Here is a 21,286-nt window from a genome sequence, read left to right as displayed (position 1 = left end):
ATTTCAACCATCTTTTCAAAACTGTAAAATTGACGCTTCTGAACTCACGGATGGCACGGACATCATCTAAGACAGTAATTTTAAAACCGATAATGTCAATTGTGACATCACTGATGATGTCATAATTGATTTCGACCATCTTTTCAAAACTGTAAAATTGACGCTTCTGAATTCACGGATGGCACGGACATCATCTACGACAGTAATTCTAAAACCGATAATGTCAATTGTGACATCACTGATGATGTCATAATTGATTTCAACCATCTTTTCAAAACTGTAAAATTGACCCTTCTGAACTCACGGATGGCACGGACATCATCTACGACAGTGATTTTAAAACCGATAATGTCAATTGTGACATCACTGATGATGTCATAATTGATTTCGACCATCTTTTCGAAACTGTAAAATTGACGCTTCTGAACTCACGGATGGCACGGATATCATCTACGACAGTAATTTTAAAACCGATAATGTCAATTGTGACATCACTGATGATGTCATAATTGATTTCGACCATCTTTTCAAAACTGTAAAATTGACGCGTCTGAACTCACGGATGGAACGGACATCATCTACGACAGTAATTTTAAAACCGATAATGTCAATTGTGACATCACTGATGATGTCATAATTGATTTTGACCATCTTTTCGAAACTGTAAAATTGACGCTTCTGAACTCACGGATGGCACGGACATCATCTACGACAGTAATTTTAAAACCGATAATGTCAATTGTGACATCACTGATGATGTCATAATTGATTTCGACCATCTTTTCAAAACTGTAAAATTGACGCTTCTTAACTCACGGATGGCACGGACATCATCTAAGACAATAATTTTAAAACCGATAATGTCAATTGTGACATCACTGATGATGTCATAATTGATTTCGACCATCTTTTCAAAACTGTAAAATTGACGCTTCTGAACTCACGGATGGCACGGACATCATCTACGACAGTAATTTTTAAAACGATAATGTCAATTGTGACATCACTGATGATGTCATAATTGATTTTGACCTTTTTTTTGAAACTGTAAATTTGATGATTCTGAACTCACGGATGGCACGGACATCATCTAAGACAGTATTTTAAAACCGATAATGTCAATTGTGACATCACTGATGATGTCATAATTGATTTCGACATCTTTTCAAAACTGTAAAATTGACGCTTCTGAACTCACAAATGGAATGGACATCATCTACGACAGTAATTTTAAAACCGATAATGTCAATTGTGACATCACTGATGATGTCATAATTGATTTCGACCATCTTTTCAAAACTGTAAAATTGAAGCTTCTTAACTCACGGATGGCACGGACATCATCTACGACAGTAATTTTAAAACCGATAATGTCAATTGTGACATCACTGATGATGTCATAATTGATTTTGACCTTTTTTTCGAAACTGTAAAATTGACACTTCTGAACTCACGGATGGCTTGGACATCATCTACGACAGTAATTTTAAAACCGATAATGTCAATTGTGACATCACTGATGATGTCATAATTGATTTCGACCATCTTTTCGAAACTGTAAATTTGACGATTCTGAACTCACGGATGGCACGGACATCATCTAAGACAGTAATTTTAAAACCGATAATGTCAATTGTGACATCACTGATGATGTCATAATTGATTTCGACATCTTTTCAAAACTGTAAAATTGACGCTTCTGAACTCACGAATGGCACGGACATCATCTACGACAGTAATTTTAAAACTGATAATGTCAATTGTGACATCACTGATGATGTCATAATTGATTTCGACCATCTTTTCAAAACTGTAAAATTGACGCTTCTGAACTCACGGATGGCACGGACATCATCTAAGACAGTAATTTTAAAACCGATAATGTCAATTGTGACATCACTGATGATGTCATAATTGATTTCGACCATCTTTTCGAAACTGTAAAATTGACGCTTCTTAACTCACGGATGGCACGGACATCATCTACGACAGTAATTTTAAAACCGATAATGTCAATTGTGACATCACTGATGATGTCATAATTGATTTCGACCATCTTTTCAAAACTGTAAAATTGACGCTTCTTAACTCACGGATGGCACGGACATCATCTACGACAGTAATTTTAAAACCGATAATGTCAATTGTGATATCACTGATGATGTCATAATTGATTTCGACCATCTTTTCAAAACTGTAAAATTGACACTTCTGAACTCACGGATGGCTTGGACATCATCTACGACAGTAATTTTAAAACCGATAATGTCAATTGTGACATCACTGATGATGTCATAATTGATTTCGACCATCTTTTCGAAACTGTAAAATTGACGATTCTGAACTCACGGATGGCACGGACATCATCTAAGACAGTAATTTTAAAACCGATAATGTCAATTGTGACATCACTGACGATGTCATAATTGATTTCGACATCTTTTCAAAACTGTAATATTGACGCTTCTGAACTCACGAATGGCACGGACATCATCTACGACAGTAATTTTAAAACTGATAATGTCAATTGTGACATCACTGATGATGTCATAATTGATTTCGACCATCTTTTCGAAACTGTAAAATTGACGCTTCTGAACTCACGGATGGCACGGACATTATCTATGACAGTAATTTTAAAACCGATAATGTCAATTGTGACATCACTGATGATGTCATAATTGATTTCGACCATCTTTTCAAAACTGTAAAATTGACGCTTCTTAACTCACGGATGGCACGGACATCATCTGCGACAGTAATTTTAAAACCGATAATGTCAATTGTGACATCACTGATGATGTCATAATTGATTTCGACCATCTTTTCAAAACTGTAAAATTGACGCGTCTGAACTCACGGATGGAACGGACATCATCTACGACAGTAATTTTAAAACCGATAATGTCAATTGTGACATCACTGATGATGTCATAATTGATTTTGACCATCTTTTCGAAACTGTAAAATTGACGCTTCTGAACTCACGGATGGCACGGACATCATCTACGACAGTAATTTTAAAACCGATAATGTCAATTGTGACATCACTGATGATGTCATAATTGATTTCGACCATCTTTTCAAAACTGTAAAATTGACGCTTCTTAACTCACGGATGGCACGGACATCATCTAAGACAATAATTTTAAAACCGATAATGTCAATTGTGACATCACTGATGATGTCATAATTGATTTCGACCATCTTTTCAAAACTGTAAAATTGACGCTTCTGAACTCACGGATGGCACGGACATCATCTACGACAGTAATTTTTAAAACGATAATGTCAATTGTGACATCACTGATGATGTCATAATTGATTTTGACCTTTTTTTTGAAACTGTAAATTTGATGATTCTGAACTCACGGATGGCACGGACATCATCTAAGACAGTATTTTAAAACCGATAATGTCAATTGTGACATCACTGATGATGTCATAATTGATTTCGACATCTTTTCAAAACTGTAAAATTGACGCTTCTGAACTCACAAATGGAATGGACATCATCTACGACAGTAATTTTAAAACCGATAATGTCAATTGTGACATCACTGATGATGTCATAATTGATTTCGACCATCTTTTCAAAACTGTAAAATTGAAGCTTCTTAACTCACGGATGGCACGGACATCATCTACGACAGTAATTTTAAAACCGATAATGTCAATTGTGACATCACTGATGATGTCATAATTGATTTTGACCTTTTTTTCGAAACTGTAAAATTGACACTTCTGAACTCACGGATGGCTTGGACATCATCTACGACAGTAATTTTAAAACCGATAATGTCAATTGTGACATCACTGATGATGTCATAATTGATTTCGACCATCTTTTCGAAACTGTAAATTTGACGATTCTGAACTCACGGATGGCACGGACATCATCTAAGACAGTAATTTTAAAACCGATAATGTCAATTGTGACATCACTGATGATGTCATAATTGATTTCGACATCTTTTCAAAACTGTAAAATTGACGCTTCTGAACTCACGAATGGCACGGACATCATCTACGACAGTAATTTTAAAACTGATAATGTCAATTGTGACATCACTGATGATGTCATAATTGATTTCGACCATCTTTTCAAAACTGTAAAATTGACGCTTCTGAACTCACGGATGGCACGGACATCATCTAAGACAGTAATTTTAAAACCGATAATGTCAATTGTGACATCACTGATGATGTCATAATTGATTTCGACCATCTTTTCAAAACTGTAAAATTGACGCTTCTTAACTCACGGATGGCACGGACATCATCTACGACAGTAATTTTAAAACCGATAATGTCAATTGTGACATCACTGATGATGTCATAATTGATTTCGACCATCTTTTCAAAACTGTAAAATTGACGCTTCTTAACTCACGGATGGCACGGACATCATCTACGACAGTAATTTTAAAACCGATAATGTCAATTGTGATATCACTGATGATGTCATAATTGATTTCGACCATCTTTTCAAAACTGTAAAATTGAAGCTTCTTAACTCACGGATGGCACGGACATCATCTACGACAGTAATTTTAAAACCGATAATGTCAATTGTGACATCACTGATGATGTCATAATTGATTTCGACCATCTTTTCAAAACTGTAAAATTGACGCTTCTGAACTCACGGATGGCACGGACATCATCTACGACATTAATTTTTAAACCGATAATGTCAATTGTGACATCACTGATGATGTCATAATTGATTTTGACCTTTTTTTCGAAACTGTAAAATTGACACTTCTGAACTCACGGATGGCTTGGACATCATCTACGACAGTAATTTTAAAACCGATAATGTCAATTGTGACATCACTGATGATGTCATAATTGATTTCGACCATCTTTTCGAAACTGTAAAATTGACGATTCTGAACTCACGGATGGCACGGACATCATCTAAGACAGTAATTTTAAAACCGATAATGTCAATTGTGACATCACTGACGATGTCATAATTGATTTCGACATCTTTTCAAAACTGTAATATTGACGCTTCTGAACTCACGAATGGCACGGACATCATCTACGACAGTAATTTTAAAACTGATAATGTCAATTGTGACATCACTGATGATGTCATAATTGATTTCGACCATCTTTTCAAAACTGTAAAATTGACGCTTCTTAACTCACGGATGGCACGGACATCATCTACGACAGTAATTTTAAAACCGATAATGTCAATTGTGACATCACTGATGATGTCATAATTGATTTCAACCATCTTTTCAAAACTGTAAAATTGACGCTTCTGAACTCACGGATGGCACGGACATCATCTAAGACAGTAATTTTAAAACCGATAATGTCAATTGTGACATCACTGATGATGTCATAATTGATTTCGACCATCTTTTCAAAACTGTAAAATTGACGCTTCTGAATTCACGGATGGCACGGACATCATCTACGACAGTAATTCTAAAACCGATAATGTCAATTGTGACATCACTGATGATGTCATAATTGATTTCAACCATCTTTTCAAAACTGTAAAATTGACCCTTCTGAACTCACGGATGGCACGGACATCATCTACGACAGTGATTTTAAAACCGATAATGTCAATTGTGACATCACTGATGATGTCATAATTGATTTTGACCATCTTTTCGAAACTGTAAAATTGACGCTTCTGAACTTACGGATGGCACGGACATCATCTACGACAGTAATTTTAAAACCGATAATGTCAATTGTGACATCACTGATGATGTCATAATTGATTTTGAACTTTTTTTCAAAACTGTAAAATTGACACTTCTGAACTCACGGATGGCACGGACATCATCTACGACAGTAATTTTAAAACCGATAATGTCAATTGTGAAATCACTGATGATGTTATAATTGATTTCGACCATCTTTTCGAAACTGTAAATTTAACGATTCTGAACTCACGGATGGCACGGACATCATCTAAGACAGTAATTTTAAAACCAATAATGTCAATTGTGACATCACTGATGATGTCATAATTGATTTCGACCATCTTTTCAAAACTGTAAAATTGACGCTTCTTAACTCACGGATGGCACGGACATCATCTACGACAGTAATTTTAAAACCGATAATGTCAATTGTGACATCACTGATGATGTCATAATTGATTTCGACCATCTTTTCGAAACTGTAAAATTGACGCTTCTGAACTCACGGATGGCACGGATATCATCTACGACAGTAATTTTAAAACCGATAATGTCAATTGTGACATCACTGATGATGTCATAATTGATTTCGACCATCTTTTCAAAACTGTAAAATTGACGCGTCTGAACTCACGGATGGAACGGACATCATCTACGACAGTAATTTTAAAACCGATAATGTCAATTGTGACATCACTGATGATGTCATAATTGATTTTGACCATCTTTTCGAAACTGTAAAATTGACGCTTCTGAACTCACGGATGGCACGGACATCATCTACGACAGTAATTTTAAAACCGATAATGTCAATTGTGACATCACTGATGATGTCATAATTGATTTCGACCATCTTTTCAAAACTGTAAAATTGACGCTTCTTAACTCACGGATGGCACGGACATCATCTACGACAATAATTTTAAAACCGATAATGTCAATTGTGACATCACTGATGATGTCATAATTGATTTCGACCATCTTTTCAAAACTGTAAAATTGACGCTTCTGAACTCACGGATGGCACGGACATCATCTACGACAGTAATTTTTAAAACGATAATGTCAATTGTGACATCACTGATGATGTCATAATTGATTTTGACCTTTTTTTCGAAACTGTAAATTTGATGATTCTGAACTCACGGATGGCACGGACATCATCTAAGAAAGTATTTTAAAACCGATAATGTCAATTGTGACATCACTGATGATGTCATAATTGATTTCGACATCTTTTCAAAACTGTAAAATTGACGCTTCTGAACTCACAAATGGAATGGACATCATCTATGACAGTAATTTTAAAACCGATAATGTCAATTGTGACATCACTGATGATGTCATAATTGATTTCGACCATCTTTTCAAAACTGTAAAATTGAAGCTTCTTAACTCACGGATGGCACGGACATCATCTAAGACAGTAATTTTAAAACCGATAATGTCAATTGTGACATCACTGACGATGTCATAATTGATTTCGACATCTTTTCAAAACTGTAAAATTGACGCTTCTGAACTCACGAATGGCACGGACATCATCTACGACAGTAATTTTAAAACTGATAATGTCAATTGTGACATCACTGATGATGTCATAATTGATTTCGACCATCTTTTCGAAACTGTAAAATTGACGCTTCTGAACTCACGGATGGCACGGACATCATCTATGACAGTAATTTTAAAACCGATAATGTCAATTGTGACATCACTGATGATGTCATAATTGATTTCGACCATCTTTTCGAAACTGTAAAATTGACGCTTCTTAACTCACGGATGGCACGGACATCATCTACGACAGTAATTTTAAAACCGATAATGTCAATTGTGACATCACTGATGATGTCATAATTGATTTCGACCATCTTTTCAAAACTGTAAAATTGACGCTTCTGAACTCACGGATGGCACGGACATCATCTAAGACAGTAATTTTAAAACCGATAATGTCAATTGTGACATCACTGATGATGTCATGATTGATTTCGACCATCTTTTCAAAACTGTAAAATTGACGCTTCTGAATTCACGGATGGCACGGACATCATCTACGACAGTAATTCTAAAACCGATAATGTCAATTGTGACATCACTGATGATGTCATAATTGATTTCAACCATCTTTTCAAAACTGTAAAATTGACCCTTCTGAACTCACGGATGGCACGGACATCATCTACGACAGTGATTTTAAAACCGATAATGTCAATTGTGACATCACTGATGATGTCATAATTGATTTTGACCATCTTTTCGAAACTGTAAAATTGACGCTTCTGAACTTACGGATGGCACGGACATCATCTACGACAGTAATTTTAAAACCGATAATGTCAATTGTGACATCACTGATGATGTCATAATTGATTTTGAACTTTTTTTCAAAACTGTAAAATTGACACTTCTGAACTCACGGATGGCACGGACATCATCTACGACAGTAATTTTAAAACCGATAATGTCAATTGTGACATCACTGATGATGTCATAATTGATTTCGACCATCTTTTCAAAACTGTAAAATTGACGCTTCTTAACTCACGGATGGCACGGACATCATCTACGACAATAATTTTAAAACCGATAATGTCAATTGTGACATCACTGATGATGTCATAATTGATTTCGACCATCTTTTCAAAACTGTAAAATTGACGCTTCTGAACTCACGGATGGCACGGACATCATCTACGACAGTAATTTTTAAAACGATAATGTCAATTGTGACATCACTGATGATGTCATAATTGATTTTGACCTTTTTTTCGAAACTGTAAATTTGATGATTCTGAACTCACGGATGGCACGGACATCATCTAAGACAGTATTTTAAAACCGATAATGTCAATTGTGACATCACTGATGATGTCATAATTGATTTCGACATCTTTTCAAAACTGTAAAATTGACGCTTCTGAACTCACAAATGGAATGGACATCATCTACGACAGTAATTTTAAAACCGATAATGTCAATTGTGACATCACTGATGATGTCATAATTGATTTCGACCATCTTTTCAAAACTGTAAAATTGAAGCTTCTTAACTCACGGATGGCACGGACATCATCTACGACAGTAATTTTAAAACCGATAATGTCAATTGTGACATCACTGATGATGTCATAATTGATTTTGACCTTTTTTTCGAAACTGTAAAATTGACACTTCTGAACTCACGGATGGCTTGGACATCATCTACGACAGTAATTTTAAAACCGATAATGTCAATTGTGACATCACTGATGATGTCATAATTGATTTCGACCATCTTTTCGAAACTGTAAATTTGACGATTCTGAACTCACGGATGGCACGGACATCATCTAAGACAGTAATTTTAAAACCGATAATGTCAATTGTGACATCACTGATGATGTCATAATTGATTTTGACCTTTTTTTCGAAACTGTAAAATTGACACTTCTGAACTCACGGATGGCTTGGACATCATCTACGACAGTAATTTTAAAACCGATAATGTCAATTGTGACATCACTGATGATGTCATAATTGATTTCGACCATCTTTTCGAAACTGTAAATTTGACGATTCTGAACTCACGGATGGCACGGACATCATCTAAGACAGTAATTTTAAAACCGATAATGTCAATTGTGACATCACTGATGATGTCATAATTGATTTCGACATCTTTTCAAAACTGTAAAATTGACGCTTCTGAACTCACGAATGGCACGGACATCATCTACGACAGTAATTTTAAAACTGATAATGTCAATTGTGACATCACTGATGATGTCATAATTGATTTCGACCATCTTTTCAAAACTGTAAAATTGACGCTTCTGAACTCACGGATGGCACGGACATCATCTAAGACAGTAATTTTAAAACCGATAATGTCAATTGTGACATCACTGATGATGTCATAATTGATTTCGACCATCTTTTCGAAACTGTAAAATTGACGCTTCTGAACTCACGGATGGCACGGACATCATCTATGACAGTAATTTTAAAACCGATAATGTCAATTGTGACATCACTGATGATGTCATAATTGATTTCGACCATCTTTTCAAAACTGTAAAATTGACGCTTCTTAACTCACGGATGGCACGGACATCATCTACGACAGTAATTTTAAAACCGATAATGTCAATTGTGACATCACTGATGATGTCATAATTGATTTCGACCATCTTTTCAAAACTGTAAAATTGACGCTTCTGAACTCACGGATGGCACGGACATCATCTAAGACAGTAATTTTAAAACCGATAATGTCAATTGTGACATCACTGATGATGTCATAATTGATTTCGACCATCTTTTTAAAACTGTAAAATTGACGCTTCTGAATTCACGGATGGCACGGACATCATCTACGACAGTAATTCTAAAACCGATAATGTCAATTGTGACATCACTGATGATGTCATAATTGATTTCAACCATCTTTTCAAAACTGTAAAATTGACCCTTCTGAACTCACGGTTGGCACGGACATCATCTACGACAGTGATTTTAAAACCGATAATGTCAATTGTGACATCACTGATGATGTCATAATTGATTTCGACCATCTTTTCGAAACTGTAAATTTGACGATTCTGAACTCACGGATGGCACGGACATCATCTAAGACAGTAATTTTAAAACCGATAATGTCAATTGTGACATCACTGATGATGTCATAATTGATTTCGACCATCTTTTCAAAACTGTAAAATTGACGCTTCTTAACTCACGGATGGCACGGACATCATCTACGACAGTAATTTTAAAACCGATAATGTCAATTGTGACATCACTGATGATGTCATAATTGATTTCGACCATCTTTTCAAAACTGTAAAATTGACGCTTCTGAACTCACGGATGGCACGGACATCATCTAAGACAGTAATTTTAAAACCGATAATGTCAATTGTGACATCACTGATGATGTCATAATTGATTTCGACCATCTTTTCAAAACTGTAAAATTGACGCTTCTGAATTCACGGATGGCACGGACATCATCTACGACAGTAATTCTAAAACCGATAATGTCAATTGTGACATCACTGATGATGTCATAATTGATTTCGACCATCTTTTCAAAACTGTAAAATTGACCCTTCTGAACTCACGGATGGCACGGACATCATCTACGACAGTGATTTTAAAACCGATAATGTCAATTGTGACATCACTGATGATGTCATAATTGATTTCGACCATCTTTTCGAAACTGTAAATTTGACGATTCTGAACTCACGGATGGCACGGACATCATCTAAGACAGTAATTTTAAAACCGATAATGTCAATTGTGACATCACTGATGATGTCACAATTGATTTCGACATCTTTTCAAAACTGTAAAATTGACGCTTCTGAACTCACGAATGGCACGGACATCATCTACGACAGTAATTTTAAAACTGATAATGTCAATTGTGACATCACTGATGATGTCATAATTGATTTCGACCATCTTTTCAAAACTGTAAAATTGACGCTTCTGAACTCACGGATGGCACGGACATCATCTAAGACAGTAATTTTAAAACCGATAATGTCAATTGTGACATCACTGATGATGTCATAATTGATTTCGACCATCTTTTCGAAACTGTAAAATTGACGCTTCTGAACTCACGGATGGCACGGACATCATCTATGACAGTAATTTTAAAACCGATAATGTCAATTGTGACATCACTGATGATGTCATAATTGATTTCGACCATCTTTTCAAAACTGTAAAATTGACGCTTCTTAACTCACGGATGGCACGGACATCATCTACGACAGTAATTTTAAAACCGATAATGTCAATTGTGACATCACTGATGATGTCATAATTAATTTCGACCATCTTTTCAAAACTGTAAAATTGACGCTTCTGAACTCACGGATGGCACGGACATCATCTAAGACAGTAATTTTAAAACCGATAATGTCAATTGTGACATCACTGATGATGTCATAATTGATTTCGACCATCTTTTCAAAACTGTAAAATTGACGCTTCTGAATTCACGGATGGCACGGACATCATCTACGACAGTAATTCTGAAACCGATAATGTCAATTGTGACATCACTGATGATGTCATAATTGATTTCAACCATCTTTTCAAAACTGTAAAATTGACGCGTCTGAACTCACGGATGGCACGGACATCATCTACGACAGTGATTTTAAAACCGATAATGTAAATTGTGACATCACTGATGATGTCATAATTGATTTTGACAATCTTTTCGAAACTGTAAAATTGACGCTTCTGAACTTACGGATGGCACGGACATCATCTACGACAGTAATTTTAAAACCGATAATGTCAATTGTGACATCACTGATGATGTCATAATTGATTTTGACCTTTTTTTCGAAACTGTAAAATTGACACTTCTGAACTCACGGATGGCACGGACATCATCTACGACAGTAATTTTAAAACCGATAATGTCAATTGTGACATCACTGATGATGTTATAATTGATTTCGACCATCTTTTCGAAACTGTAAATTTAACGATTCTGTACTCACGGATGGCACGGACATCATCTAAGACAGTAATTTTAAAACCGATAATGTCAATTGTGACATCACTGATGATGTCATAATTGATTTCGACCATCTTTTCAAAACTGTAAAATTGACGCGTCTGAACTCACGGATGGAACGGACATCATCTACGACAGTAATTTTAAAACCGATAATGTCAATTGTGACATCACTGATGATGTCATAATTGATTTCGACCATCTTTTCAAAACTGTAAAATTGACGCGTCTGAACTCACGGATGGAACGGACATCATCTACGACAGTAATTTTAAAACCGATAATGTCAATTGTGACATCACTGATGATGTCATAATTGATTTTTACCATCTTTTCGAAACTGTAAAATTGACGCTTCTGAACTCACGGATGGCACGGACATCATCTACGACAGTAATTTTAAAACCGATAATGTCAATTGTGACATCACTGATGATGTCATAATTGATTTCGACCATCTTTTCAAAACTGTAAAATTGACGCTTCTTAACTCACGGATGGCACGGACATCATCTACGACAGTAATTTTAAAACCGATAATGTCAATTGTGACATCACTGATGATGTCATCATTGATTTCGACCATCTTTTCAAAACTGTAAAATTGACGCTTCTGAACTCACGGATGGCACGGACATCATCTACGACAGTAATTTTTTAAAACGATAATGTCAATTGTGACATCACTGATGATGTCATAATTGATTTTGACCTTTTTTTCGAAACTGTAAAATTGACACTTCTGAACTCAAGGGTGGCTTGGACATCATCTACGACAGTAATTTTAAAACCGATAATGTCAATTGTGACATCACTGATGATGTCATAATTGATTTCGACCATCTTTTCGAAACTGTAAATTTGATGATTCTGAACTCACGGATGGCACGGACATCATCTAAGACAGTATTTTAAAACCGATAATGTCAATTGTGACATCACTGATGATGTCATAATTGATTTCGACCATCTCTTCAAAACTGTAAAATTGACGCGTCTGAACTCACGGATGGAACGGACATCATCTACGACAGTAATTTTAAAACCGATAATGTCAATTGTGACATCACTGATGATGTCATAATTGATTTTGACCATCTTTTCGAAACTGTAAAATTGACGCTTCTGAACTCACGGATGGCACGGACATCATCTACGACAGTAATTTTAAAACCGATAATGTCAATTGTGACATCACTGATGATGTCATAATTGATTTCGACCATCTTTTCAAAACTGTAAAATTGATGCTTCTTAACTCACGGATGGCACGGACATCATCTACGACAGTAATTTTAAAACCGATAATGTCAATTGTGACATCACTGATGATGTCATAATTGATTTCGACCATCTTTTCAAAACTGTAAAATTGACGCTTCTGAACTCACGGATGGCACGGACATCATCTACGACAGTAATTTTAAAACCGATAATGTCAATTGTGACATCACTGATGATGTCATAATTGATTTCGACCATCTTTTCGAAACTGTAAATTTGATGATTCTGAACTCACAGATGGCACGGACATCATCTAAGACAGTATTTTAAAACCGATAATGTCAATTGTGACATCACTGATGATGTCATAATTGATTTCGACATCTTTTCAAAACTGTAAAATTGACGCTTCTGAACTCACGGATGGCACGGACATCATCTACGACAGTAATTTTTAAAACGATAATGTCAATTGTGACATCAATGATGATGTCATAATTGATTTTGACCTTTTTTTCGAAACTGTAAAATTGACACTTCTGAACTCAAGGGTGGCTTGGACATCATCTACGACAGTAATTTTAAAACCGATAATGTCAATTGTGACATCACTGATGATGTCATAATTGATTTCGACCATCTTTTCGAAACTGTAAATTTGATGATTCTGAACTCACGGATGGCACGGACATCATCTAAGACAGTATTTCAAAACCGATAATGTCAATTGTGACATCACTGATGATGTCATAATTGATTTCGACCATCTTTTCAAAACTGTAAAATTGAAGCTTCTTAACTCACGGATGGCACGGACATCATCTACGACAGTAATTTTAAAACCGATAATGTCAATTGTGACATCACTGATGATGTCATAATTGATTTCGACCATCTTTTCAAAACTGTAAAATTGACGCTTCTGAACTCACGGATGGCACGGACATCATCTACGACATTAATTTTTAAACCGATAATGTCAATTGTGACATCACTGATGATGTCATAATTGATTTTGACCTTTTTTTCGAAACTGTAAAATTGACACTTCTGAACTCACGGATGGCTTGGACATCATCTACGACAGTCATTTTAAAACCGATAATGTCAATTGTGACATCACTGATGATGTCATAATTGATTTAGACCATCTTTTCGAAACTGTAAATTTGACGATTCTGAACTCACGGATGGCACGGACATCATCTAAGACAGTAATTTTAAAACCGATAATGTCAATTGTGACATCACTGATGATGTCATAATTGATTTCGACATCTTTTCAAAACTGTAAAATTGACGCTTCTGAACTCACGAATGGCACGGACATCATCTACGACAGTAATTTTAAAACTGATAATGTCAATTGTGACATCACTGATGATGTCATAATTGATTTCGACCATCTTTTCAAAACTGTAAAATTGACGCTTCTGAACTCACGGATGGCACGGACATCATCTAAGACAGTAATTTTAAAACCGATAATGTCAATTGTGACATCACTGATTATGTCATAATTGATTTCGACCATCTTTTCGAAACTGTAAAATTGACGCTTCTGAACTCACGGATGGCACGGACATCATCTATGACAGTAATTTTAAAACCGATAATGTCAATTGTGACATCACTGATGATGTCATAATTGATTTCGTCCATCTTTTCAAAACTGTAAAATTGACGCTTCTTAACTCACGGATGGCACGGACTTCATCTACGACAGTAATTTTAAAACCGATAATGTCAATTGTGACATCACTGATGATGTCATAATTGATTTCGACCATCTTTTCAAAACTGTAAAATTGACGCTTCTGAACTCACGGATGGCACTGACATCATCTAAGACAGTAATTTTAAAACCGATAATGTCAATTGTGACATCACTGATGATGTCATAATTGATTTCGACCATCTTTTCAAAACTGTAAAATTGACACTTCTGAACTCACGGATGGCTTGGACATCATCTACGACAGTAATTTTAAAACCGATAATGTCAATTGTGACATCACTGATGATGTCATAATTGATTTCGACCATCTTTTCAAAACTGTAAAATTGACGCTTCTGAACTCACGGATGGCACGGACATCATCTAAGACAGTAATTTTAAAACCGATAATGTCAATTGTGACATCACTGATGATGTCATAATTGATTTCGACCATCTTTTCAAAACTGTAAAATTGACGCTTCTGAACTCACGGATGGCACGGACATCATCTACGACATTCATTTTTAAACCGATAATGTCAATTGTGACATCACTGATGATGTCATAATTGATTTTGACCTTTTTTTCGAAACTGTAAAATTGACACTTCTGAACTCACGGATGGCTTGGACATCATCTACGACAGTAATTTTAAAACCGATAATGTCAATTGTGACATCACTGATGATGTCATAATTGATTTAGACCATCTTTTCGAAACTGTAAATTTGACGATTCTGAACTCACGGATGGCACGGACATCATCTAAGACAGTAATTTTAAAACCGATAATGTCAATTGTGACATCACTGATGATGTCATAATTGATTTCGACATCTTTTCAAAACTGTAAAATTGACGCTTCTGAACTCACGAATGGCACGGACATCATCTACGACAGTAATTTTAAAACTGATAATGTCAATTGTGACATCACTGATGATGTCATAATTGATTTCGACCATCTTTTCAAAACTGTAAAATTGACGCTTCTGAACTCACGGATGGCACGGACATCATCTAAGACAGTAATTTTAAAACCGATAATGTCAATTGTGACATCACTGATGATGTCATAATTGATTTCGACCATCTTTTCAAAACTGTAAAATTGACGCTTCTTAACTCACGGATGGCACGGACATCATCTACGACAGTAATTTTAAAACCGATAATGTCAATTGTGACATCACTGATGATGTCATAATTGATTTCGACCATCTTTTCAAAACTGTAAAATTGACCTTTCTGAACTCACGGATGGCACGGACATCATCTAAGACAGTAATTTTAAAACCGATAATGTCAATTGTGACATCACTGATGATGTCATAATTGATTTCAACCATCTTTTCAAAACTGTAAAATTGACGCTTCTGAATTCACGGATGGCACGGACATCATCTACGACAGTAATTCTAAAACCGATAATGTCAATTGTGACATCACTGATGATGTCATAATTGATTTCAACCATCTTTTGAAAACTGTAAAATTGACCCTTCTGAACTCACGGATGGCACGGACATCATCTACGACAGTGATTTTAAAACCGATAATGTCAATTGTGACATCACTGATGATGTCATAATTGATTTTGACCATCTTTTCGAAACTGTAAAATTGACGCTTCTGAACTCACGGATGGCACGGACATCATCTACGACAGTAATTTTAAAACCGATAATGTCAATTGTGACATCACTGATGATGTCATAATTGATTTTGACCTTTTTTCGAAACTGTAAAATTGACACTTCTGAACTCACGGATGGCACGGACATCATCTACGACAGTAATTTTAAAACCGATAAGGTCAATTGTGACATCACTGATGATGTCATAATTGATTTTGACCTTTTTTTCGAAACTGTAAAATTTACACTTCTGAACTCACGGATGGCACGGACATCATCTACGACAGTAATTTTAAAACCGATAATGTCAATTGTGACATCACTGATGATGTTATAATTGATTTCGACCATCTTTTCGAAACTGTAAATTTAACGATTCTGAACTCACGGATGGCACGGACATCATCTAAGACAGTAATTTTAAAACCGATAATGTCAATTGTGACATCACTGATGATGTCATAATTGATTTCGACCATCTTTTCAAAACTGTAAAATTGACGCTTCTTAACTCACGGATGGCACGGACATCATCTACGACAGTAATTTTAAAACCGATAATGTCAATTTTGACATCACTGATGATGTCATAATTGATTTCGACCATCTTTTCGAAACTGTAAAATTGACGCTTCTGAACTCACGGATGGCACGGATATCATCTACGACAGTAATTTTAAAACCGATAATGTCAATTGTGACATCACTGATGATGTCATAATTGATTTCGACCATCTTTTCAAAACTGTAAAATTGACGCGTCTGAACTCACGGATGGAACGGACATCATCTACGACAGTAATTTTAAAACCGATAATGTCAATTGTGACATCACTGATGATGTCATAATTGATTTTGACCATCTTTTCGAAACTGTAAAATTGACGCTTCTGAACTCACGGATGGCACGGACATCATCTACGACAGTAATTTTAAAACCGATAATGTCAATTGTGACATCACTGATGATGTCATAATTGATTTCGACCATCTTTTCAAAACTGTAAAATTGACGCTTTTGAACTCACGGATGGCACGGACATCATCTAAGACAGTAATTTTAAAACCGATAATGTCAATTGTGACATCACTGATGATGTCATAATTGATTTCGACCATCTTTTCAAAACTGTAAAATTGACGCTTCTGAAATCACGGATGGCACGGACATCATCTACGACAGTAATTCTAAAACTGATAATGTCAATTGTGACATCACTGATGATGTCATAATTGATTTCAACCATCTTTTCAAAACTGTAAAATTGACGCTTCTGAACTCACGGATGGCACGGACATCATCTACGACAGTGATTTTAAAACCGATAATGTCAATTGTGACATCACTGATGATGTCATAATTGATTTTGACCATCTTTTCGAAACTGTAAAATTGACGCTTCTGAACTCACGGATGGCACGGACATCATCTACGACAGTAATTTTTAAAACGATAATGTCAATTGTGACATCACTGATGATGTCATAATTGATTTCGACCATCTTTTCGAAACTGTAAAATTGACGCTTCTGAACTCAAAGATGGCACGGACATCATCTACGACAGTAATTTTAAAACCAATAATGTCAATTGTGACATCAATGATGATGTCATAATTGATTTCGACCATCTTTTTAAAACTGTAAAATTGACCCTTCTGAACTCACGGATGGCACGGACATCATCTACGACAGTGATTTTAAAACCGATAATGTCAATTGTGACATCACTGATGATGTCATAATTGATATTGACCATCTTTTCGAAACTGTAAAATTGACGCTTCTGAACTCACGGATGGCACGGACATCATCTACGACAGTAATTTTTAAACCGATAATGTCAATTGTGACATCACTGATGATGTCATAATTGATTTCAACCATCTTTTCAAAACTGTAAAATTGACGCTTCTGAACTCACGGATGGCACGGAAATCATCTACGACAGTAATTTTTAAACCGATAATGTCAATTGTGACATCACTGATGATGTCATAATTGATTTTGACCTTTTTTTCGAAACTGTAAAATTGACACTTCTGAACTCACGGATGGCTTGGACATCATCTACGACAGTAATTTTAAAACCGATAATGTCAATTGTGACATCACTGATGATGTCATAATTGATTTTGACATCTTTTCAAAACTGTAAAATTGACGCTTCTGAACTCACGAATGGCACGGACATCATCTACGACAGTAATTTTAAAACCGATAATGTCAATTGTGACATCACTGATGATGTCATAATTGATTTCGACCATCTTTTCAAAACTGTAAAATTGACGCTTCTGAACTCACGGATGGCACGGACATCATCTAAGACAGTAATTTTAAAACCGATAATGTCAATTGTGACATCACTGATGATGTCATAATTGATTTCGACCATCTTTTCAAAACTGTAAAATTGACGCTTCTGAAATCACGGATGGCACGGACATCATCTACGACAGTAATTCTAAAACTGATAATGTCAATTGTGACATCACTGATGATGTCATAATTGATTTCAACCATCTTTTCAAAACTGTAAAATTGACGCTTCTGAACTCACGGATGGCACGGACATCATCTAAGACAGTAATTTTAAAACCGATAATGTCAATTGTGACATCACTGATGATGTCATAATTGATTTCGACCATCTTTTCGAAACTGTAAAATTGACGCTTCTGAACTCACGGATGGCACGGACATCATCTATGACAGTAATTTTAAAACCGATAATGTCAATTGTGACATCACTGATGATGTCATAATTGATTTCGACCATCTTTTCAAAACTGTAAAATTGACTCTTCTTAACTCACGGATGGCACGGACATCATCTACGACAGTAATTTTAAAACCGATAATGTCAATTGTGACATCACTGATAATGTCATAATTGATTTCGACCATCTTTTCAAAACTGTAAAATTGACCCTTCTGAACTCACGGATGGCACGGACATCATCTACGACAGTGATTTTAAAACCGATAATGTCAATTGTGACATCACTGATGATGTCATAATTGATATTGACCATCTTTTCGAAACTGTAAAATTGACGCTTCTGAACTCACGGATGGCACGGACATCATCTACGACAGTAATTTTTAAACCGATAATGTCAATTGTGACATCACTGATGATGTCATAATTGATTTCAACCATCTTTTCAAAACTGTAAAATTGACGCTTCTGAACTCACGGATGGCACGGACATCATCTACGACAGTAATTTTTAAACCGATAATGTCAATTGTGACATCACTGATGATGTCATAATTGATTTTGACCTTTTTTTCGAAACTGTAAAATTGACACTTCTGAACTCACGGATGGCTTGGACATCATCTACGACAGTAATTTTAAAACCGATAATGTCAATTGTGACATCACTGATGATGTCATAATTGATTTCGACATCTTTTCAAAACTGTAAAATTGACGCTTCTGAACTCACGAATGGCACGGACATCATCTACGACAGTAATTTTAAAACCGATAATGTCAATTGTGACATCACTGATGATGTCATAATTGATTTCGACCATCTTTTCAAAACTGTAAAATTGACGCTTCTGAACTCACGGATGGCAAGGACATCATCTAAGACAGTAATTTTAAAACCGATAATGTCAATTGTGACATCACTGATGATGTCATAATTGATTTCGACCATCTTTTCAAAACTGTAAAATTGACGCTTCTGAAATCACGGATGGCACGGACATCATCTACGACAGTAATTCTAAAACTGATAATGTCAATTGTGACATCACTGATGATGTCATAATTGATTTCAACCATCTTTTCAAAACTGTAAAATTGACGCTTCTGAACTCACGGATGGCACGGACATCATCTAAGACAGTAATTTTAAAACCGATAATGTCAATTGTGACATCACTGATGATGTCATAATTGATTTCGACCATCTTTTCGAAACTGTAAAATTGACGCTTCTGAACTCACGGATGGCACGGACATCATCTATGACAGTAATTTTAAAACCGATAATGTCAATTGTGACATCACTGATGATGTCATAATTGATTTCGACCATCTTTTCAAAACTGTAAAATTGACGCTTCTTAACTCACGGATGGCACGGACATCATCTACGACAGTAATTTTAAAACCGATAATGTCAATTGTGACATCACTGATAATGTCATAATTGATTTCGACCATCTTTTCAAAACTGAAAAATTGACGCTTCTGAACTCACGGATGGCACGGACATCATCTAAGACAGTAATTTTAAAACCGATAATGTCAATTGTGACATCACTGATGATGTCATAATTGATTTCGACCATCTTTTCAAAACTGTAAAATTGAAGCTTCTTAACTCACGGATGGCACGGACATCATCTACGACAGTAATTTTAAAACCGATAATGTCAATTGTGACATCACTAATGATGTCATAATTGATTTTGACCATCTTTTCGAAACTGTAAAATTGACGCTTCTGAACTCACGGATGGCACGGAC

The sequence above is a fragment of the Crinia signifera genome, chromosome 8 (genome assembly GCF_055691185.1).
Source record: "Crinia signifera chromosome 8, ASM5569118v1, whole genome shotgun sequence".
Taxonomy (NCBI): domain Eukaryota; kingdom Metazoa; phylum Chordata; class Amphibia; order Anura; family Myobatrachidae; genus Crinia; species Crinia signifera.
The sequence above is the reverse complement of the archived record's forward strand: the minus strand, read 5'-3'. Positions refer to the sequence as shown.